Source organism: Pleurodeles waltl, chromosome 7 (genome assembly GCF_031143425.1).
Source record: "Pleurodeles waltl isolate 20211129_DDA chromosome 7, aPleWal1.hap1.20221129, whole genome shotgun sequence".
Taxonomy (NCBI): Eukaryota; Metazoa; Chordata; class Amphibia; order Caudata; family Salamandridae; genus Pleurodeles; species Pleurodeles waltl.
In genome coordinates, this window is record NC_090446.1 from 539,921,198 (window position 1) to 539,944,984 (window position 23,787).

The 23,787-nt window shown below is 45.3% G+C and overlaps 1 protein-coding gene across 4 annotated transcripts in view; it reads right to left on the bottom strand.

Moving 5' to 3' along the window:
* The window catches only part of LOC138304315 (transmembrane protease serine 9-like), a 1,357,906-nt gene that overhangs the window by 447,958 nt on the left and 886,161 nt on the right, over positions 1–23,787 (bottom strand). The gene's annotated exons all lie outside the window — the stretch shown is intronic.

Consider the following 23,787-nt stretch of genomic DNA (forward strand, 5'->3'; position numbering starts at 1 on the left):
GTGCAGGCAGCAGTTAATTCGAGATCGACAGATGCTAAATCGTGTTTTTTCCTGACAACACCAACATGGGTATTTTATTATGGAGTATAGCAGGGCTAACATGAAATGAACAATACGTTATATATTAGTGGCCTGTCGGGAAACTTGAGTGACGACAGAGATTTTATTTGAAGGCTACATAGATATTATAACAAAGTCAAAAAGGTTATTTCTGGTAATCCAAGGGCAATTTATTAACACTGTTGCTGTCTAGAAACAATATTAAAAGTTATAGATTTTGTAATTAATTTTTTGAATTTCTAACAATAGTTGTGGCTGATAGCAAGGACACACTAAGAAGGTGCAAGGATCCCTGTAGTAATTTGTTAGTCACAGTGCATGTATATTTGTCACCCAATTATTAGTAAGGTCACTAATTGGTCAAGCAGATACGCCAGTAGAGGACACTGGATATAGATACCCAGCAGCCCCCACATTGCTATTAGGGGAGTTTAATATTAAAATTCCACCTTATACTGATGGAAAGGTGCCCAAGGGGAAGAGAGTGCTGGACATCCAAATACACGTTCTGATAGGATGAGAAGAGCTCCAAGCTAGGAAAGACATTACAGGCCTGATTTAGAGTTTGGCACACAGATTACTCTGTCACTAACGTGACAGATGTCCTGTCGACCGTATTACGGTTTCTGTAGGATATAATGGAATCGTAATTCGATGGACAGGATATGCGTCATGTTTGTGACATAGTAACCCCATCCAGCAAACTCGAATTCTGGCCCTAAGTCATGCCTTCACCTGGCTAAATCTAACAGTTATAAATGGAAGGAACATTAGTGACTGCCCTGCTAAAAGTACATTTGATAATTGATTTGATAATGGATCAAGAACCTCATTGACTGATTATGTGAATATATGTACTGGATATTTTTCTAAGGTAATAGATTTGCTGGTAGGGGGGCAGCGCATAAACCTCTTCAGCGAACAATCCATTATGTTTCAAGTAATAGGAACTATTGGGTCAACAGCAAAGAGATCCGGTATAAAAAACAGTGAAGGATTATTTGGTCGTTCAAGTTGAAATGAGAGACAGATTGGTGGATACTCTGTCTATTGAATGGCTGTGATTCCCATACATCCGAAGAGTTTTTGCAAGATTAAGGCAACCTGCTAAAGAACATAAAAATAGTTTGGAGATGTCACAGAAGTGCAATGTGCCTTCAGTCAGGAAATCAAATTATGATAAAGCAGAAGGTATTTTAAATAAGAAAATAAAGGACACCAACTTGAAAGGGAGACTGCACTAAAGATAGCTATACAATCACACTAAAAATAGGTAAGGCAAATTAGTTGGCCTGAAAGGTAAAAGACATGGGCAGAAGTTATCCTAGACCTAAAGGAGAATAGGACCCAAATCTTTTGGAAATTTGATAGGAAAAACTTAAGTACAATGAAAAAGATCACAAATAGCCCCACGGGGAAGAAACCTGGGAAACCTACATAACTACACTAGATAAGCTTAAAGAGTCAGGTGAACAGGTGGGGCAAAGCTATGGGAGAGAGGGTGGTAGGGAACAGTGAGGCAACATTCTCATAGTTAGATCTGATTCTGATCCCATCTATTATGGAGTTTGAAAAGTTATTTATGAGCCTAAAATCGAGAGCACAGGGCCCTGAAGGTCTGTCTCCACAGATATTACAGACAAGACCCATAAAATAGGCCTACGTACCCATGCCTCTTTATGAGGCAGCAATGAAAGAAAATGGAATCCCAGAGTCCTGATGTATTAGAGTTCTGATTCATAAGAACGTCCCAAGCCACTTCCCATAAAACTATAGAATGATTGCATTACTTTATATACCCAGTAACATTTTTGCCAAATTGTTGCTGAAATACCTGGAAGGATGGATCAATGAGAAAAAGATATTACCTATCAGGTGGATTGGCTTTAGGAAAGGTCACTCAACAATTGATGGATGATTTACACTAAATCTGCTTGCAGAAAACTATTTAAGCATCAGGCCATATACATGACATACATAGACCTGTCTTTTGCCTTTGATACCATCAATAGACCAAGGCTATGGTATACAGTGGAAAATCGGGGCATTCCATGGGAATTATTGGCACTGATGGTCCAACTACATGAAGGTTCATGAACACAAATTGAGTTGGGAAGTAATGGAGCACTCTGTAGAAAAATTGAAACCCCAAATGGCTTGATGCAAGGTTGTATTCTTGCTTCCGTTTTATTCTCTATTTATGTAGCAGACATCCCAAGCACCGTAATAAAAGTGAGGTTTTTTTTCAGCTAATTGAGGGAGGCTGAAATACCATACCTTTTCTATGCAGATGACCCAATCATTTTGGATCTCACATTAGTTTGTATGTACTTGATGATTAATGTGGCAAAAACAAAAGTTATGTCTTTCTTTTAGAAATGGTCAAGAACTGAAATGTACAGATTATGGCTAAATGGCCAACAGGTTGAGTTTATTACAGAATACAAATACGTGGGGCTGATTTTTATCTCACTTTTACAGCACATCTTGGAGCGCAGAAGCAGAATAGTAAAGTAGTCCCTGCTGCACTGACGAGACCGGGTAAGGAATTTGGCCACAACTCTGTTGATGTGCTGAGAGAGACATATAACTTTAAAATCACAAGCTTGCTGCTCTATGCGGCTGAAATCCTGGTAGAGAAGGACACTAAGGCCCTAAAGACCACCTGGGCTGCGGTTGCGGTCTGACTGCTGCCAGCACCGCCAGTTTTTCTGCACTGGAGGGACTGGCGGTGCTGGCAGTACTAATCCGCCAGAGCAGCACTACATGCAGCGCCGCCCTAGAGATTATGACCCCACTCCACCAGCTTTTACATGGCGGTTGCACTGCCAAGTAAAGGCTGGCAGAGACAAGGTGCAGGGGGCTGCATGGGGGCCCCTGCACTGCCAAGCACTTGGCATGGGCAGTGCAGTGGCTCCCATCGACAGTCCCATCATGCTCTTCACTGTCTGCATTGCAGATATTGAAAAGCACAATGGGTGCTTTTGCACCCTACGCACTGCAACATTGCTGCCAGCTCAATTATGAGCTTACATCAATGTTGTGGGCTGTTCCCCGCTGGGCCAGCGGGGAACTCCTTATGGTGCCCGTGGGAAGGCGGCCACACTGGCGTCAACCTGACCACGGGAGTTTGGCGGGCAGCCTTTTCCACCCACCAAACTGTTAATGACTCCCTAAACATCTGTGGGTAATAGAAATTAGTATTCGGCAGTCGTCGTTAGGTGTACCAGCGGGTCAGTCAACTCCTCCATACGACCTGAGTCGGCGCTTATAAGCATTAAATGTAAATAGTTCCAGAGACTTTTTAATTATTGGGTGAGGACTGTAGTAGCAGCAAAGGGTGCAGTTAGGCACATACTGTGGTCCTACCTACAGTCTGTGAAACCAATGCCATGGATGACAAATTTGAAAAAAGTCTTAAGCTAAGCACTAATTTAGACTGGATGTCTCTGAAGAGCACTGCATCTTTTTGTGCAGAACATTTTAGAAATTGCCCATTCTGTACAACTAGTCTGTGGTCATAGAGTTTTCTGTACAGCCTTTTTACAAGAAACAAGGAGTTTCTGTTCCTGGATTTTAGAGCTCTGGGCATTAGGACTCTTGCTTCATTATTCAGCATTATCATGAAATGTGAAAATATTACTTTGTGCTTCACATTTGACCAATTATTTGAGAAAATTACCGCAATTAGGCCATTGGCTTAGAGGGCTGTTGAAAGACCTGATATTAAAATGCAGTCAATATAACTAAAGGTTGTGGCTAGGTTAATAATGCACTTTAAAGCTTGGAGATGCCATAACAGGCAGCCAGAATATGATTGCATTTTACATTTGGAACTCTTTACAGTACAACTGTTTAGATACTATTAGCTAAAACAGCAGGACTTCATTGATCAGCGGTGCAATATAAGAAAATAGTTTTTTTTGTTTGGACTTTTTATATGTTTTATATACGCAATTTTTAACATTATCGTATCTTTAATGGTCCTTCTTAAGAGCTTCCTTGTTGTTGTCTGTCAATTAATGAATTTGAGAATGTGGGGTTTCATTTATGCTATATATTCACTTACTGAACAAAGTTTTACTGTGTTTAAACGCTGGGTTTCACTTTTCTATGTGATTTCTTGTCAGTTTTCATTAGTAGTAGGGTGGTTGGGATAAAAGCAAATTGTAATTGTATGCTTCAATAATTATTTTATTCTGGCCATCTCTTTAAAAATCTAGTTATGGATGGAAAAGTGTGTATAAAGTCTAGTATGTGTTTATTTTAAAGTCTGTTCTGCCAAGTTGGCATAGTATCAAACTTAATAAACTTGAACTTGTACTTAAAGAGTAGCTTCTCAATAATTACAGTGCTGAGAAGCTCTTGCCCACATGGATAACAAGCTATACCATGTAGGGTGTGTGGTTGTGAAGGTGTTGTTTTTGTTTTGAGTCAACACAGATAGTATTTTCATGTTTTTTATAATGAACACAAGCTGCAATAATTGTGTTATGGGATGCGGTGCCTGGCAGTGAAATGGGTAAAAGTATGTGAGATAGGCATGCAATTATAATTATAATAGGGGCTAACCAGCTAAGCCAGAGGGACAGTGGGGTGTTGTGTGGCCATACACCAAAAAGGGGAGAAGTCAGAGAAAGGCCTGTGTTAGACTTGTCAGCCTTAGGGTGGTCTTCCACCACATTTTGTGCCTTCATTCCTCTTTTTTGCTGATTTTGCTTTTGTTGACCTTAGGACTATGTGCTCTTTACCACTGCTAACAAGTATTAAAGTGCTTTTGCTCTCTCCCCTAAAAATGGTAGAATTGGCTTGTACCCAAATGGCATACTTAATTTACTTGCACGTCCCTAGTAAAGTTGTACCCCATGTACCCAGGGCCTATAAATTAAATGGTTTTAGGGTGCCTGCAGCGCTGATTGTACCAACCCCTTAAGTAGTCCTGTAAAACATGTCTCATGCCTTCCTTTTTAAAACATATAAATAACCCCCAGGGTACATCCTAAATAGCCCATATGCCAGGGTGCAGTGTATTTAAAAAGATGGACATGTGCTGAGTTTTAAATGTTCTGGTAGTGAAAAACTATTGAATTCAGTTTTCATTACTGCAAGGTCTAATTCTCCCATAGGTTAACATCGGGTTCCTTATTACATTTATTAAGTGGTAACTTTCAATTGGGAGCAGGTAGACAGGTTGAGTTTGGTATCTAAAGGATTGCAGTTAAAAGCCCTCTTTAAGAGTAAAGTCGATTTTCAGTCACAATTCTAAAAATGCCGCTTTTAGGATGTTGGCATTTTCCTGTTCTAAACATTTGGGCCCATATTTATACTTTTTTAGCACCGTATTTGCGCCGCTTATTGACACAAAAATACGGCGCAAACTTACAAAATATAATTGTATTTTGCAAGTTTGCGCCGCTTTTGCGTCAAACAATTACGCAAATGCGGAGCTAAAAAAGTATAAATATGGGCCTTGGTACCTACAGTCTGTCCTGGGTCACATGACTAGGTGTGCCTGGCAGTTGGTCAAAGACTTCCTAAATACACTCGCAAATGGTTTGTCACCAGGCCTCTGTGTCCCCAGGCCAGCTGGGGCCAGGACAGGGAGGAAGTGGATGTCTGACACCTCAGAGGATTGGAAACCTACATAACCTTCTCCTACTTCAAAGTGGGGACCACATATAAATAAAGGGCTCTCAGAATCAACCTTTCTGTACACATCTGGAACTGTTCAAGACTCAGAGGAAGGACTGCTGTTCTGCTTTGCTGCAAGAAGGGCTGCCACTCTGCTGCCCTGGTGTGCTGCCCTGCTGCCTTCTTGCCTGAGTAAGAAGGACTGGACCTGCATCTTAAACCAAATTCACCAGAGTGATTCCAAGGACTAGTTGGCTTGCTTCCTGATCAGAGCCTCAGGGACAAAACACCCTCCAAAACCCAGAACCAGCCCTTGTTCTCTGCCAGCTGTGAGTCCTGTCATCCCAAGAGGTAACACCCCAGTCCTGGACCCTTGGAAATGGGCCTGGAAGTGCTCTGGCAGTCCAGCTGTGGTCCCAGCAGAACCAATGCAGTGCGACGATCCACCTCCCAAAACTCTGCATCGGAGCCGCAGTGTGACGCATCGCCTCATAGAACTCCGTATTGGAACTGCTGCGCAATGCATCCCTGTCACAGGACTTTGTATTTCAGTCCACAGCCCCCTCGGGACAGCCGGTGTGCGGCACATCCTTGGTGCAGGTTTTTGCATCGCAAGCACCTCATTGATGGTATCCTCTATGATGATGCAAGACTCCACATTGCACCATTGAGGCTTCCAGGAACCAACACAACATGACACAGTTCCATTCCAGGACGCTGCTTCACCTCAGCAGCTCAGCGCATCCTCAAAGTGGGATCTTGCAACACAAGGCAAGCAGGATTTTAGGTACTCTTGTTCAGGGGGATTATCTTGGTCCTTTAGTTGGCTCACACTCCATTACGGTTGGTCTACATTTGTGAATTTGTCCCAGTCTGGTGTGAGCAGACATAGTTGTAATTTTCTGCTCTTTGGCACTATTTTCTCTTAAATCTTTAAAATTGCATATCTCCAGTTCTAGTGGATGTTGTTGTTTTCGTCCTAAAATATTTATTAGATTTTACCCTATCTTTTTAAATTGGTGTGGAATGTTTCTTGTGTGGCGTTTTTCTTCATGGGTGTTTGAAGCACTGCATAAACACTTCACACATTGCCTTTAAGTTAAGGCTGACTGCTTTTGTGCCAATTTACCAGAGGGTTAAGCACATGTTAATTTTGAGTTTTCCTGTGACTTCACCCTGGCAAGAAGTAGGGTTTCATCTCCCTCAACCATCAACCCAATTTTTTACACCCAGTGATCCATACTCCGATATACACTAGGCAGAGATGCCGATGAATGTGTAAAAGGGTATCAAATGGGCACTGGTGACATAAGCAGTAGTTATGTACTAGTTCATTTTAATTATTCATTGTTTAAGGCAGGAACACCGTCTACTGCTGAATAACTACACCCCATGAAGGACAAAGAATGTGGAAGAGTAATTAAGAATGGCTACTTTGTCCAGGCTACTCCTGCTAGGCTGAAGGAAGTGACATTTTTCAGAAGGGGATCATAAACTAAGCTCATCTCTTGTTCTCAAAGACGGATAAGCACCAGTCGAGTGAAGCCTAATCGGGTTATAGCTGAGATGTCAGCTAGACAGGCAACCTGCACATGCGAGAGACAAAGCACTTGGTCGATTGTTGACCTGACATGCAAGAGTGAATCAGCTTGTCTTGTGTTACTCTGCCATGCATGCACAATACTTTTTTGCATTCTAGAGACACTTGTTGTTTCTAGCTTACATGAGGCATCCTCCTCACATTTTAGAATTTCCTCTCACACCAAATTTTATTATTAGTAATGAATGAGATCTCAGGATACAGAAGAGACAATGTGGGCAAAGGAGACTTACCCCATTTCCATTATTTCAACGCAAACAGTAGCATGACACCAACTTGATAGTTAACAATTGTTTTATCTTAGCATTGCTCTTCTCTGACCAGTGAACCCTCACAATTTAACTTCTGAGCTCCTTTAGGTGGTCTATTCCCAATATACCCCCCTGCACCTTAAATCAGCTCTCACCTCTAGTGGACCTTGAACGAAAACAATAATAGCCAATACTGCTATTTCCTGTCCTGGGCAACTCCTATTTCAATCCCTCTAATTAATGGCTCAAGCTGGCAACAGTGCTTATTTTGAGCAGGTGGTGCCCACCGGAACTCATTTTTGGGGACGTGCACTATTTTTCCTCATCAGACTTTGATAAGAGCGACAGAGTGAATAAAACACACAAAGGACAAAGAAAAAGACAGAAATAATTCAAGAAAGAGAGAGTCTGCATGACTGATCTAAAGAGGCAGGGAGCGCCTGGTGGAAGATTAAGCTGCATTGTTCCAGCTCGGCAATGCGTTGATGTTCCGGTTGCATCGCTGGCACTGCGTCAAACTCCACTCGGGGAGCAGGGCTGCGTTGTTCTGGGTCGGCAATGCAGTGATTCTTTAGTCGCTAGCCAGGCTGTGTGTCGATTCCGGCAGGCTGTGAGTCGATTTTCGCTGCGCAAGGAATTCCTTTTGAAGAGAAGAAGTATTTTTGGCCCAGAGACTTCAGAAACAGGAAGCAAGCTCAATCCAAGCCCTTGGAGAGCACTTCTCAGCAGAGCCAGAGGCCAGCAAGACAGCAAGGCAACAGCAAGGCAGCAGTCCTTCACAGCAAAGCAGTCCAGGTGGGCAGCCAGGCAGCTCCTCTTGGCAGGTTGAAGGATCTGGTTCAGAGTGTCTGTCCCAGGAAGTGTCTGAGTTGGTAGGGTCAAGGACCCAGGATATATACCCAACAGTGCCTTTGAAGTGGGGGAGACTTCAAAGAGTGGTTTTAAAGTACACATGGTCCCCTTTCAGTACAGGTCTGTCTCCTTGGGTCCCAGTAGCGGGTGTGGCAGTCCTTTGTGTGAGGGCAGACCACTAGCATTTGAAATGTAAGTGTCAAGCCCCTCCTCCCTTCCAGCCCAGGAAGACCCATTCAGAATACAGAAGTGTGCAAATGTGACTGAGCATCCTGTGTTTGTGGTTGTCTGGGTGAAATGCACATGGGAGTTGTCAACCAGCCCTGCCCAGATGTGGAATGGAGACAGGCTGTAAGGCACAGATGGATTTCGAGTGCAGAGAAATGCTCACTTTCTAAAAGTGGCATTTCTAAAATAGTAATATAAAATCCAACCCCTCAAGTCAGCAGGATTTTGTATCACCATTCTGCCCATACTAAATATGACCTGTATACCCCTTTCTGATCAGAATCTACCACTCAAACAGTATATGAGGGCAGCCCTAATGCTAGCCTATGAAAGGAGCAGGCCTCACAGCAGTGGAAAATTAATTTAGGAGTTTTCCACTACCAGGACATATAAAACACACAGGTATATGTCCTGCCTTTTACCTACACAGCACCCTGCCCTATGGGTTACCTAGGGGGTACCTTAGGGGTAACTCTTATGTAGAAAAAGGGGAGTTTAAGGCTTGGCAAATACTTTTAAATCCAAAGTCGAAGTGGCAGTGAAACTGTTCACACAGGCTTTGCAATGACAGACCTGAGACATGGTTAAGGGACTACTTATGCTGCAGGCCCTCTAGTAGCATTCAATCTAAAGGCCCTGGGCACATGTAGTGCACTTTACTAGGGACTTACAAGCAGATCAAATATGCCAATTGGGTATGAACCAATGTTACCATGTTTTAAGGGAGAGAGCATATGCACTTTAGCACTGGTTAGCAGTGGTAAAGTGTGCAGAGACCTAAAACCAGCAAAAACAGTGTCAAAAAAGTGGAGGGAGGCAGGGAAAAAGTTGGCGTGACCACCCTAAGGCTGTCAGGTCTAACATGTGTACCCCCAGCTGAAAGTGGGGAGAGCTACCCAACCCCTTAGGAGCTCTCATCGGCAAGGCGGAAGAATCTGGAGAGACCATCAGCATTGGCGTGGTCAGTCCCCGGGTGATGCTCCAATGTAAAGTTCATCCCCTGTAGGGAAATGGACCACCTCAAGAGTTTAGGATTTGCACCCCTCATCTGCATGAGCCATCTGAGGGGGCCTGTGGACTGTCTGAACCCGGAAGTGAGTCCCAAACAGGTATGGTCTCAGCTTCTCCAGTGCTCAGACCACAGCAAATGCTTCTCTTTCAATAGCACTCCACCTCTGTTCCTGTGGTAATAGTCTTCTGCTAATAAAGACTACTGGTTTGTCTAGGCCCTCCTCATTCAGCTGTGCTAGGACCGCCCCTAGGCCATGCTCTGAAGCGTCTGTCTGCACAACTAATTCTTTGGAGTAGTAAGGGACCTTGAGCATGGGTGCCGTGCACATGGCTTCCTTCAGGGAGTCAAAGGCTTTCTGACAAGCCTCTGTCCAATTCAACAACTTAGGTGGCTTTTTGGATGTGAGTTCTGTTGAGGGGGCACTATGGTGCCATAGCCCTTAACAAATCCGTGGTAATATTCGTTGTGACCTAAGAAGGCTCTCACCTCTGTCTGGATTCTAGGCAGTTGCCAGGCCTTGATTGTTTCAATCTTGGCCTTGAGGGGCTGCACCTTGCCACCACTTACTAGGTGTCCCAGGTACACCACGGAACCTTGCCCAATCTGGCACTTACTGGCCTTGATGGTTAGGCCTGCCTGTTGCAGGGCCTGAAGCGCCTCCTTGAGGTGGAGCGCGTGTTCCTCCCAGCTGGAACTGTAGACAGCAGTGTTGTCTAGGTAGGCTGCGCAGAACGCATCCTTGCCAGCCAGGACCCCGTTAACCAACCGTTGGAAGGTATCGGGCATTTTTCAGTCCAAAAGGCATTACTCTGAACTGGTAGTGACCCTCAGGGGTAGAAAAAGCGGATCTCTCTTTTGCCCCTTCAGTCAAGGCGATCTGCCACCCTGACGTGAGATCAAAGGTACTGAGGAACTTGGCAGCGCCTAGCCTGTCTACAAGCTCATCAGCTTGGGGTATGGGGTGAGCATCTGTCTTTGTGACAGAGTTGAGACCCCAGTAGTCCAAGCAGAACCTAAGCTCTGGCTTGGCACCGGGAACGGCAGCTTGGGAACCAACTCCACTGGGCTGGACAAGGGACTGCTGGACTTCTCAATCACCCCAAGAGCCAGCATCTTGGGAATTTCCTCCTTCCTGCTGGACCTCACCTTATCTGACACTCTGTAAAATGTATCTTTTACAGGGGAACTGTCTCCTGTGTCAATATCATGGACACACAAGTGTGTGAGTCCAGGGATGAGGAAAACAGGGAACAGAATTGTTCCAGTAATCGGTAGCAGTCTCCTCTCTGATCTAGGGACATATACTAAGAACTTATAAGGGGGATCCAATATGCCAATTGTGGGTGAAATACGGGGTCACTAGGCTATAGTGACAAATCTAGAAATAAAGAGAGCATTAGCACTAGAGTTCTGATTAGCAGTACTCCAGTGACAATTTAGAAAACAGTGAATACACACTGACAAGCAGGCCACAATCCATAAACACTGCAGTTCTGACTAGCAGGATCCCAGTGACACAGTCAAAAACAAACTGAAAATCAGGCAGAATTTGGGGGTAAAATGCCAAGAAAGATTGTATTTTCCTACACAACCCCACACAATGACAAAAAGGCTAACCTTGCCCAGATGAGTCTTTATTGTCTCAGTGAAATATCTGGAGAGTCCATCTGCATTGGAGTGGGTACTCCCAGGTCTATGTTCCGCTGTAAAGTCCATCCCCTGTAGGGAAATGGACCACCTCAACAATTTTGGGTTTTCTCCCTTCATTTGTTTTAACCATAAGAGAGGTTTGTGGTCTGTCTGAACTATGAAGTAAGTCCCAAATAGGTATGATCTAAACTTCTTCAAGGCTCAGACCACAGCAAAGGCCTCCCTCTCTATGGCTGACCAATGCTTTTCTCTAGGGGTCAACCTCCTACTGATAAAAGCAACAGGTTGATACTGGCTCTCTGAATTTAGTTGTTAAAGCACTGCCCCAACCCCCAGTTCAGAAGCATCTGTCTGGGCAATGAATTGTTTAGAGTAATTTGGGCTCCTTAGGACAGGGGCATTACAAATAGCCTGCTTAAGCTCCTCACAAGCTTTTTGACAGCTGGTTGTCCATAATACCTTCTTAGGCATTTTTGTTAGAGGTGAGGTCATTAAGAGGGGCAACAATGGAGCCATAGTTCTTAATGAACCTCCTGCAATACCCAGTGAGGCCAAGGAAGGCTCTGACCTGGGTCTGAGTAGTAGGGGGAGCCCAGTCTAAAATAGTCTGGATCCTCCCCTGTAGTGGTTCAATCTGTACCAGATAAACTACTTTCCCCTGCCCTATCTGGCATTTTGAAGTCTTGATAGTGAGGCCTGCCTTTTGCAGGGCCTCCAAAGCTTTCCACAGGTGGACCGGGTGGTCATCCCAGGTGGAGCTAAATGGTTCCAGACCTTGGAGGACTGTATTCACCAGCCTTTGGAAAGTGGCAGGTGCATTTTTCAGACCAAAGGGCATAACTGTAAATGGATAATGCCCTCCAATGGTTGAAACTACAGTTTTTGCTTTAGGATCTTCTGACAATTTGATCTGCCAAAACCCAGCAGTCAAAACAAAAGTGCTTAGATACTTGGCAGATGCCAGTGTATCTATTAGCTCATCTGCCCTGGGTATAGGGTGAGCATTTGTTTTTGTTACTGTATTGAGCCCAGGGGCTATCTGAGTGCTCAATTACACCTAGGTCCAACATATTCTGAATCTCAGATTTAATACAGTCTCTGACGTGGTCAGGCTGCCTATAAATCTTAGTTTTGACAGTCAAACTGTTTCCAGTATCAATTGTATGCTCACACCAAGTAGTTTGACCAGGTGTAAGTGAAAAGAGTTCAGAAAATTGGCCTAGTAAATGTTTGCAGTCCTCCTTCTGCTCTGCTGTGAGACAGTCTGCAAGTACAATTCCTTCCACTAAGCCATCAGCTTCAGTGTTAGAGAACAGGTCAGGGAGAGGGTCACTGTCTTCTTCCTGCCCCTCACCTGTGGCCATGAGTAGGGTCAAATCTGTCCTATCATAGTAGGGTTTAATGCGGTTGACATGAAGTACCCTGAGGGGACTTCTTGCAATGCCACGGTCAACCAAATAGGTGACCTCACCCTTCTTTTCCACAATAAGATGTGGGCCACTCCATTTGTCCTGGAGTGCCCTTGGTGCCACGGGCTCCAATACCCACACCTTCTGTCCTGGGTGGTACTCAGTCAAGACAGCTTTCTGGTCATGCCATTGCTTTTGAAGCTCTTGGCTGGCCTGAAGGTTTTTCGTGGCCTTTTTCATGTATCCAGCCATTCTGGATCGTAGGCCAAGTACATAATCCACAATATCTTGTTTAGGGGGCTTCAAGGGTTGCTCCCACTCCTCTTTAACAAGTGTAAGTGGACCCCTAACAGGGTGACCAACAAGGAGTTCAAAGGGGCTGTAGCCCACTCCCTTCCGGGATAACTCACTCTAGGCAAAAAGAAGGCATGGCAGGAGGACATCCATCTCCTTCTGAGTTTTTCAGAGAGTCCCATGATCATACCTTTGAGAGTTTTATTAAACCTCTCAACCAGTCCATTAGTCTGTGGATGATAGCGTGTGGTGAATTTATAGGTTACACCACATTCCTTCCACATTGCCTTTAAGTATGCAGACATGAAGTTACTACACCTGTCTGATACTACCTCTTTGGAGAAGCCCACCCTGGAAAATATTCCCAAGAGGGCCTTTGCACTGCAGGTGCTGTAATGGTCCCTAGAGGGATAGAATCTAGATTTCTTGTGGTGTGGTGCACTACCACTAAGATGAATCAGTTTCCAGAAGCAGTTGGAGGGTCAAAGGGGCCAACAATATCAATCCTTACCCTTTCAAAGGGCACCTCAACCACAGGCAGTGGGATTAAGGGGGCTTTTGGGGTGCCACCAGTCTTGTCACTGGCTTGGCAAGTTACACTGGAGCGACAAAACTCTTTTGTGTCCTCTGACATGTGAGGTCAGTGAAAGTGAGGGATCAGTCTGTCCCAAGTCTTACTTTGCCCCAAATGTCCTGCTAGGGGAATATCATGTGAAAGAGTTAGTAGGAATTTCCTATACAGAAAGGGACTAACCAGTCTCCTTGATGCACCAGGTTTAGGATCCCTTGCCTCAGTATAAAGGAGATTATTCTCCCTGTAAACTCTGTGTTAGTCATTGATATCCCCAGCTTCTTGTTTGACAGCTTGCTATCTTAGACCCTCTAGTGTGGGACAGGTCTGCTGTGCCACACTCAGTTCCTCCCTGGCAGGCCCCCCTGCACCCAAGAGTTCATCTGTGGTAGCCTGAAGCTCCTCTGGTGTAGGTTCTGCACTAGGAGTTGACTCCTCCTCATCAAAGGGGGAATCTTCTGGAGAGGGAGGGATAGTGGACAAGGGTTTGCCCTTTCTACCCCTAGTTTTTGGGAACACTTGGTCCATTGTTCCAGGATCCAAGTATCCCTGTCCTCTTTGCTTCTTGCCCAGAGCCATGGTAAGAGCAAAGATGTGCCCTGGTATGCCCAGCATTGCTGCATGGGCCTCCAACTCCACTTCGCCCAAGCTGAAGTCTCCAAATAATTTCCCAGTAGACATTTTACAGGTAGGTCAGTGGATACTACAACTTCTTTAGGACCAGTAACCCCCCCAGTTGAGATTCACAACAGCCGTGGGGTGGCTAACAGTGTTGTTGTGGGCGTCAGTAACTTGGTACTGATGACCAAGTAGGCATTGCTCAGGGGCAACCAGTTTTTCCATCACCATAGTGACACTGTCACCTGTGTCTCTGTAGACCTTGACCTGAACACTATTTATTAGGGGTAGTTGCTTGTACCTATCCATTTCAAGGGTACAAGCAACCAAGGTGGCAAGGTCAGTGCCACCATCAGAGACTAAAACAGCCTCAGTGGTCTCCCTAACTAGACCAACCCCCACTACATTACCAAAAGTGAGCCCAGAGACTCCCTTAGGTTGGCTATTTGTAGTGCTTTTCCCACCACCACTACCATTACTAGGGGCACTAGTGGAAGCAGTGGGGGTTGTGGTGGTGGGAGGTTTGGAGTTCCTCTTGGGACAAGTGGGATCACTTGACCAATGGCCTTTGATTTTAAACAGGTATCACCATGGCTTTTTCTGATTGTTGGAAGAGGATTTGGGCCCACCACCCCCAGAGAATTTGTGTGGGCCTGATGAAGACTCTGACTTTTTACCTTTGTCCCAATCCTTGTCATGTGACTTACCAACCTTCTTGTTGTCCTTGTTACCCCCTATATGAGCTTTTCTGCCCACCCTTGTTCTCACCCACTTGTCTGCCTTCTTTCCCAATTCTTGGGGAGAGGTCAGATCTGAGTCCACCAAGTGTTGATGTAACAAGTCAGACACACAGTTGTTAAGAATATGCTCTTTTAAGATCAGATTATATAAACTTCCATAATCAGACACCTTGCTGCCATTTACCCAACCTTCTAAGGCCTTCACTCAACAGTCCACAAAGTCTGTCCAATCTTGTGAAGACTATTTTCTGGTTTCTCTGAACTTGATTCTATATTGCTCAGTGAGTAAGCCAAATCCATCCAAGAGTGCTGTCTTCAAAACATTGAACTTGTGTGCATCATCTTCTCTAACAGTAAGGTGTCTATCTCTCCCCTTGCCAGAGAAGGACAACCACAGAATAGCAGCACACTGTACCTGAGGCACCCTGTGAACTTTACAGGCCCTTTCAAGTGCAGAAAACCACTTGTAGATGTCATCCCCCTCCTTGTAAGGGGGAACAAGTTTCTGCAGGTTTCTAGAATCAAATGTGTTTTCTCCAACATTATAACTTCTAAAACTGCTGTTGCTGATGCCACCATGGGGAACTAACCCTAACCCCTGTCTTTCCCTTTCGACAGCTGGGGATTCCCTATCTTAGGCCAACCGTTGCTGCTGTAGCCTCAGTCTGGCCTCCTCCAACCTCAGCTTTCTGATTTCCCTATCTAGGGACTGGTCCTCAGGAATGGATGTGTGGGACACTTTTGACACAGAAGTGACATGGGAGTGTGCAGAGGTTGACCTTTCCCTAACTTGTGTAACTCTAGTGACCTGGCCTTTAGGTGTAAAGGGTGCCCTACCAATGTCTCACCCCTTCTCACTACCAGCTACACTAGGAGGTTTGTTAATGGTAATATCTGTGGAAGGACCCTCCCCTGCATCTTCAGGACCCTCTCCTGAATTTACCTGGTCAGACTCCCCCTGTGCCTCCCCCTCTGGTTCTACATGATTATCAGATTGCTCCTGATCATCTTGCAAGAGGAGATTTAAGAGGAAATCCTTAGTGAGGTTCTTCCAATCCCTAAGCTTCTTTCTTGGCAGCGCCCCCTCAGGCTTTTAAAGTTAAGGTTCTCATAGGTTGTCTTGATAACCCTAGGGGTAGCCTCAATAGAAGACATAGGGCCTGATTTCAACTTTGGAGGAGGTGTTAATCCGTCCCAAAAGTGACGGTAAAGTGACGGATATACCACCAGCCGCATTATGAGTTCCATAGGATATAATGGACTCGTAATACGGCTGGTGGTATATCCGTCACTTTACTGTCACTTTTGGGACGGATTAACACCTCCTCCAAAGTTGTAATCAGGCCCATAGTGGTAGAAAAAGTTAGAAAACAGAGTAAGAAGTAAGCAAACCTATTTACCTAACTTTTTTAGAGAGAAAAAAACATTTAAGAAAAATGATTTAGAGTGAATGTGAGACTGCTAGGTACAATTGTTTATAGTTCTAAGTATTGGAGTACACTTTCTTGTGGAAAGCACCAGTGACAGAGTGATAAAGCAATTGCAAGTGCGTATCCCACTGCTGCACCACCAATGTGAGAAGCTGGCCTGGTTTGCAGTGGTTACCAGAGGTACTTACACCTTATACAAGGTCCAGTGATCCACCTTAGTGAAATGTTGACAGTGTCTAGCAGCCTATGCTATCTAGGGGTAGCTGTAGCAGAGAAGCCAAGGCTGAACTAGGAGACACGTGAAACTCTTGCAATATCACTATAGTCACACAGTACTTATACACAAGAAAGACAATACTCAGTGTTACCAAAAATAAAGGTACTTCATTTTAGTGACACAATGCCAAAAAATATCTTAGAGGCTATACTCCATTAGGAGATAAGTATTATACACAATATAAACACTAGTAACTAATATCAGGTAAGTAAACAGTCATAAAATAGTGCAAACAGTGAAAAACACAATAGATTGCAATGGGTCTAGGGGTACCACAAACCATATACTAAAATAGTGGAATGCAAATGTCGGTTTACCACCTAGGCAATTGTAGTGTGTGGAGGGGCGCTGGGAGTGTAAGAAAACACCAAAGGTAAGTAAAATACCCCACCCCAGAGCCCAGGAAAACAAAAGTAAAGTGCATCAAGTTTCCTTAGAGCACACTAGAAGTCGTGGTAAATGATTATGCAAAAACCAAGCAAGACTGCAAAACACCAACAATGGATTCCTGGACCTGAAGGCCTGTGGAGAGAGGAGACCAAGTCCAGAAGTCGATGAAGAGTCCAGGAAGAACAGGAGCCCCTGCTAACCCGGATGAAGGTGCAATAGTGGATTCTCCATTTGGAAGAAAAAAATCAGAAATGCAACAAAGAAGACAGCTGCGGGTTCATGATTGGTGCAGGAGATGTCCCAGAATGCAGGCTTGTTTCCGTCACTGGATTCCGCCAACAAACCTTGGCTCACGCAAGAATGGCATTTGGTAGGAAAAGGTGCTGCCCAGGCCCAGGAGGGACCTGGGGGTCTCAACTCATGATGAGGATAGAGAGCGGGCTCTCAGCACTTCAGAGAGCCCTCAGAAGACCAGGCAGCACCCACGAGTCCCAGAACACGGGGACAAAGGAGTTGCAAATGACAGTCATCGCAGCATTACACAAAGGGGTCTCACGTCACCGGAGAACAACTAAGGGAGCTGAGCATCACAGGGCAGAGTGCTGGGGACCTGGGCTACACTGTGCTCAAAGGTTTTCTGGAAGAAGTGCACAGAAGCCCAAGGAGCTGCAAAACATGCGGTGCACAGGGGTACTGTCTGGCACAGGGAGGCAAGCTCTTACCGCCACCAAATTTGGAGAGCTGGACCTTTGGACAGTCAAGGTCACTTCAGTTCACCACCTGTGTTCCAGGGATCATGCTCGTCGAGATGAGAGGGGACCCAGAGTACCGGTTGTCACTGCAGAATGGTGCCTGCCGAAGCAGGGAAGCGACTCTGTCACTCCACTGGAGATTCCTTCAATTCTTACAGTGCAGGCTGAAGACAGGGAGCCTTTTGAGGATGCACAACCTGGAAACTGTTGCAGTTGCTGGCAGGAGCTGAAGTTACAGAGTCGCAGTAACCTTCTTGGATACTTTGTTGCAGTTACAGGGGTCCTGGAGCAGTTCTGCGGTTGATGTGACAGTAGAAGCTGAAGGAGAGGATGCAGAGGGGTCCTGCTGGAGTCTTGCAATCCGAATCTGAGGAAACACTCACAGGAGAGACCCTAAATAGCCCTTAAAGGAGGATTGGCTACCTTATCAGAAAGGGACCTATAAGGAGGGGGTCTCTGACGTCACCTGCTGGCACTGACCACTCAGATGCTCCCAGAGTATCCCAACACCTTGGAATCCAAGATGGCTAACACCAGGGACACTCTTGGGGAGCTCTGGGCACCACCCGTGGGGTGGTGATGGTCAGGGGAGTAGTCACTCCCCTTTCCTTTGCCCAGTTTCGTGCCAGAGGAGGGACTGGGGGTCCCTGAACCGGTGTAGACTGGCTTATGCAAGGAGGGCACCATCTGTGCCCTTCAAAGCACTTCCAGAGGCTCTGGGAGGCTACCCCTCCCCAGCCTGTAACACCTATTTCCAAAGGGAGAGGGTGTAACTTCCTTGTCCCAAAGGAAATGCTTTGTTCTGCCTTCCTGGGATTGGGCTGCCCAAGCCCCAGGAGGGCAGAAGCCTGTCTGTGAGGTGGCAGCAGCTGGGGCTGCAGTGGAAACCTCAGAGAGCTGGTTTGGCAGTTCTGGGGGCCCATAGTGGAGCCCCCAGGGTGCATGGAATTGGCCCCCTAATACTAGATTCAGATTGGGGGTGCAATTTCACAATCCTAGACACCTCACATGGCCATATTCAGGGGTTGCCATTCTGGAGCTACATATAGGTATTGACCTATATGTAGTACACATTTGTAATGGCGACCCCGCACTCGTGAAGTCCAGGAAAGCGGTCCTGGACAATGTGTGGGCACCTCTGCTAGTGCAGGGGTGCCCTCACACACAGCAATTTTGCACCTAGCCTTCAGGAAGTGAAGGTTTGACATATAGGTAACTTATAAGTTACCTGGTGCAGTGAAAATGGCTGTGAAATAGTGATTGCACTATTTCACTCAGGCTGCAATGCCAGTCCTGAAGAAGTGTTTGTCTGAGCTCCTTATGGGTGGCAAAAGAAATGCTGCAGGCCACAAGGATCTCCTGGAACCCCAATGCCCTGGGTACCTAGTTACCATATACTAGGGATTTATAAGGGGGGTCCATTATGCCAATTATGGGTGAAATACGGGGTCACTAGGCTATAGTGACAAATTTAGAAATAAATAGCGCATGATCACTGGAGTTATGATTAGCAGTACTCCAGTAACAATTTAGAAAACAGTGAATACACACTGACAAGCAGGTCGCAATCCATAAGCACTGGGGTCCTGACTAGCAGGATCCCAGTGACACTGTGAAAACATACTGACAATCAGACAGAATTTGGGGGTAACATGCCAAGAAAGATGGTACTTTCCTACAAGGGTTAAATCTGATCATGACATTCTCCTTCTCAATATTTATAACGGAGGCACAAATGCATGAACCAAATCGACCACTCTCCAACTCCTTAATGCCCTTTTAACCACTCATGCTAATACTCATCATCTTATAGTTGCAGGTGATTTTAATTTCACATACAAACCATCACCATTAACTTATGGTTTGGCTAAGGATGAGGATGCCCTATGAGGATCACCACACTTATCAGTTTCACCAAGAACTTTCCTGAGCAGACAAGCTTTTGAAATAGTTTACATAACTCTCACTCATGGTCTTCATGATTGCAATGGCACTGACATTAAAGCTTGTCCATCTTTTCAAAGGGAATCTACAGAAACAATATAGACTACATTCATCTGGATATGAGAGTCTTGTGTGCCATGATAAACAGAGAGAAGAGAGTGCCCGTTTCCCATTGTTTCTTTAAATGGATCGTGAACATTCCCAACCATTGATTCCTTCCGATAACCTGGCCGCTTTGACTATTAGTGACAACCAAAGACAGTCAGATGGAAGGCCATCGTCAATTCCGGTTATGGAATTCTGAAAATCTATGATACTCTGGGCTCTGCTCTAATCCGGCCGATAGAGAATCTTGATGTGCTCACTCTAGTCCTTGAAGTTCATGTTGACCTCTTTGAAAAACTAAAAAGCTTCTTCTAGAAGGAATATAAACCTGGGTTTAGAGCCCCAAGATTCAAGAATGGTTTACATCGACCTCTAGGGCTACAAAAAAATGCCTTCCTGGTGGCAAAACAGGAAGACATGGCCATGATCACAGAAGCTAGGCCAATTCATAAAGCTAAAAAGGGGGAATCAAAAAGGGAGTTAGAAAGGTTTAGGTGGGAAAATGTATTAAATGCAGTCAGGACCAATGATGTGAAGAGCTTCTGGAATATACTGATAGTACCATGAGACCAGAGATCATCATCCAGCCAGAAGAATGTATGACCCACTTTAAATCTGTTTATACTAGTTCAACCTCACCCCCCTCACAAGACTTATAAAATTACCCCTGCATGCACCATCACCTTCTCTTTGCAAGACATGAAAAAGGCAGTTGCCTCCCTGAGTCAGGGAAAGGCTCCAAGTCTAGGTATGGTACCCATGGATCTGTTTTGATCCAAACCCAAAATCTGGGTGTCTTACATAAATGTCATCTGGAAATGTTTTTGAGGCTGGTGCCCCAATTTCCCCATCATGGAAAGAAGCTGAGATTGTCTCTATCTTTAAAAAGGATTGTAGAAACCTTTCAAGAAATTACTGCCCCATCAGTCTCCTGTATAACATCTAATAGTTGCTTGCGAAACAAGCACTTGATAAGCTGAGTGACTAGACATTTAAAGTCACTACCAAGCAGGCTTCAGACAGAAAACAGGAACTGTCAACCAGGTTTTTAGATTTCTGATGATCTAATGGAGGCAGTTAACATTGGTGGCGGGAACCTAAATGTTGCCTTTGTCGACCTAAGAGCTGCATTTAACATGGTGCCAAGAAGAAAGCTGAGGGGAAGTCATTGCTAAATTGGGAGTTCTTTGGAATTTTAAAAATAATAGTGTGTCTCCATGAAGATAATTTTGCCCAAATCAGGTGGGGCATAAAGGGGGCACTGACAGAGAAAATCAGGGTCAACAAGGTCTCGCTAACGTAGCGTTCTGGTCCCAACCTTATTCCTCCTATTTATCCATGGCTGTCCAACTGTGAAATTGATGCTCCGACAAGCTGGGGAGGAGGTACCAACCTTACTTTTTTGCTGATGTCACCCTGCTTATTTTGAAATCTTCAAAAGGCCTCCAAAACGATGTCAGTAGGTTCTCTGTTTTTTGCAATATGTATGGGGCTAGAAGGCAATATCCAGAAGACCAAATTCATGTGTTTTATTTGCTGTAAAACTTTTTAGGGAAGTAGTAAGTCTGGGTGACAATCATCTTGAAAGAGTCCCCAAATTCGATCACTTGGGGATTAGGTTAACCGCACGACACTATTTCTCAGGTTTGCCAATCGCATCTCCTCATATCCTTTTTCCCCTGCAATAGAATTTTATAAAGTTCAGACAATTAATTATGGTATTTACAGTGTTGAAGTCTGGGTCCAATCTGATGTTTCATATTTATGGATGAAAGAGAATAAATTCATGAGGTCCTCGACGAACCTTGGCCAGAGCACTCCACTGCTTCCTTCACAATACTGGGAGATTTCCTATGGCGAAAAGGGAATCATTTACAGCACTAGGCACTTTATCACAAGCATTCCTGCACCATAAAGCTGTTTTTAAGTGTCAAGATTTTCAGATTAAATGAATCCACGACTTGCAGGATCCTTGTCCCTGAAATTAAGATATGGGTGCAGATTTAAAAGCCTTTTTTTTATGCTAATGTGGCCCAACGAGACCATAATCGCACTGTCAAATTTACAAAGTGGCGCAATGCATGCATTGCGACACTTTGTCACCCTTTGCGCTACATTATGCCTGCGCCAGGCATAATGTATGCAAAGGGGGCATTCCCCCGTTAAAGGGGGAGGAATGAAAAAAAGGCGCAAAGAAGCTAAGCGATTTCTTTGCGTCATTTATTTTCGGCACTTTTAACGCCAGCTCAGAGCAGCCGTTAAAAGGGAGCACGTCATTGTTTACAATGGGTCCCTATGTACTGTTCAGGGTAAGCTCCAAAAAGTTGATGCTATTGCCCCCTACCCTGCGCCTTGGTGCGCTGCATCTTAGATACGGCACACACATGGTGGCGGTATGGGAGGTGCTAAGGGGCGCAAGGAAAGTGGCCTGCACTGGGTGCAGCGCCATTTTCCTTAAATTTGCCCCATAGTGTTTTGCACTTAGCTAAATTCCCATCTACATGATCCTCGTCCTCCTCCAAGTCTTCAGTATGTCCTTTATGTTACTTGGCAGTATTATCTACGGAACATTTAGGGGGTCATTCTAACTTCGGCGGGCGGCGGAGGCCGCCCGCCGAAGTTCCCCCGACAAAATACCGCTCCGCGGTCGCAAGACCGCTGAGGGTATTTTGAGATTTGCCCTGGGCTGGCGGGCGGCCGCCAAAAGGCCGCCCGACAGCCCAGGGCAAATCAACCTTCCCACTAGGATGCCGGCTCAGAATTGAGCCGGTGGAGTGGGAAGGTTCGACGGGTGCAGTTGCACCCGTCGCGTATTTCAGTGTCTGCAAAGCAGACACTGAAATACTTTGCGGGGCCCTCTTACGGGGGCCCCTCGGCACCCCCTACCGCCATCCTGTTCCTGGCGGGAGACCCGTCAGGAACAGGATGGCGGTAGGGCGTGTCAGAATCCCCATGGCGGCGGAGCGCGCTCCGCCGCCATGGAGGATTCTCCCGAGCAGCGGAAAGTCGGCGGGAGACCGCCGACTTTCCGTTTCTGGCCGCGGCTGAACCGCCGCGGTCAGAATGCTCGAGGGAGCACCGCCAGCCTGTTGGCGGTGCTCCCGTGGTCGGTGACCCTGGCGGTCACCGGCCGCCAAGGTCAGAATGACCCCCTTATTGTTCATTTGCCCTGCTTATTGCAGACCCGGTCAAATAGGCCATTTCACGCTACCGTAATATTGGCATATCAGACAGGACAAATGTGCCAAGAATTTATAAAACTGATCCAAGGATGATTATTGTGTGCTGTGTTACTAGAGTTTTGTATACAGCATGGCTGATAAGACTTAAGCTGCTAGGGAAGCCGGATAACAGCAACTTGTCATAAGAATTTGTTATGTTTTTTACTGTATTTTTAAGGAAGAAACAGAATTTCACACATCTCCCATTACAGCATCATGATAGATATTAAAGAACATTAGGGGCACACAGGCGTTCGTAGCATCATTGCAAGGCCCCAGTGCGGTACGGCACACAGTGGAGTGTGAGGACAATGTGGCGCTTTCTCTGGGAGTCCGCCCCCTCTTCTCAGGTGAAAGCACTGAAGTTTTCTCCCAGCTCAGTATATCCCATATCGGATATCTCCCTCCCACGAGGTTGATTGTCTGCGTCTCTACAATTCAACGTTGTTTCATCAGACTATTGAGAGGCCAGCTAAGAAACCAACGGGCTCCAAATATATTTCAGTCTCTGTCGGGGTGGCATGAGCTCCCAAATATTAAGATTTGTTTTAATTGATCTGTCCGTGCTCTCTTTTTTCCAAATCGAATGTTTTATAGAGCACTTTTAGAATTTTAAGAATATTTCATTAGTCTCCATTTAAATGTACCTGCCTGCGATTATAGGGGTGTTAAAAACAGTGTGTGTTGTATTTTGTTGATGGATTTAATTATCCAATCAGAAAATAAAGAAAGAATTGCTTCGAGGCATACAG